This window comes from Uloborus diversus, chromosome 9 (genome assembly GCF_026930045.1).
Source record: "Uloborus diversus isolate 005 chromosome 9, Udiv.v.3.1, whole genome shotgun sequence".
Lineage (NCBI taxonomy): Eukaryota > Metazoa > Arthropoda > Arachnida > Araneae > Uloboridae > Uloborus > Uloborus diversus.
The window spans coordinates 11,739,332-11,740,587 of NC_072739.1; positions in this window are offsets into that span (position 1 = coordinate 11,739,332).

A 1,256-nucleotide genomic window follows, 5' to 3' on the forward strand; every position below is an offset into this window, starting at 1 on the left:
CCGAGAATATAGGAGGAGAAAAAAAATGAATAATAGTTCAACATACTTCTAACAAATTTATTTTTTAAAAAAAGAGCTGATATCTTCTTGTAATCTAATCTCAATTATAAAAGGCTTTGAAAAATTCAACCAACCAAGTATTATTAATTAACATACAATAAAAATAAATGAATCAATAAAATAAGTAACATCTGCATGAAAAAAGGACCGTAATAATTCTTGCTTCGATGAATTCAATTATAAAATGATAAGATAAATTTAAAATTCATATATAAAGTTCATTCAAATGAAACCAGGTCAGTGCGTCTAACTTCACATTAGATGTTAGATCATGCCACATAACTGCATGTATGGAGACACCATATATTGGTAGAGGCTGACACCATGCGGAGAGTTTCATGTTGCACAGTGACAGTGTAGTTTAATGCTGAAGAGAAGATGGTCACACAAGTTATCGTCCACTATGAAACAAGTCCTTTTATGACCACAAGGGGCCACTCTGGGGGAGGGGGGCCCACTGTTTGTTGAGTTCCTGAAACGGGGAACCACCATCACTGCCCAGCGTTATCAAGCCACTTTACAGAGCCTTAGACCAGCCATTAAGTCGAAACGGCCAGGAATATTGTCCAAAGGTATCAACATACGGCCAATGCGGTGAAGACAACATTACTGTAGTTTTGGTGGGAAACGCTGGAGCTAGAACATCCACCGTGCAGAACTTTCACTGTGTGACTTTCATGTTTTTGGACCTCTAAAACAGGCTATTCGCAGATGATACACCGGATATCGCGGATATCACAATGGACGACAAAGTGTGTGACTGGGTTCAGTCCTGGATCTGATAGCAACCTACAAACTTCTTCAAAGATGAAATTGACCGCCTAGTCTTGCAATAGGATAAATGTGCCAACATTTTTTGCGACTATTTTTGAGTTAATAAAATTGTAACCGTTACTTTAGGCTAGTGACCACGTTTCATTTGAATGCCCCTTACAATATAAAAAATTAAATGTCAAAATGCTTAAACAAATTCAAGCATAAAAAGCAAACAAATTCAAGCATAAAAAGCTTAAATGAATTTAACTATTAAATGATTAGATAAATTCAAGTATAAAATGTATGAATAAATTCAAGTAAAAAATAACAGGGTTTAAATTAAGTAAAATCCAACAAACTTAATTAAAAAATCAAATTAAAATATAAAATGCTTGAATAAATTCAAAAATGTAAGTATTATTAACAAATAGTTAACTTAC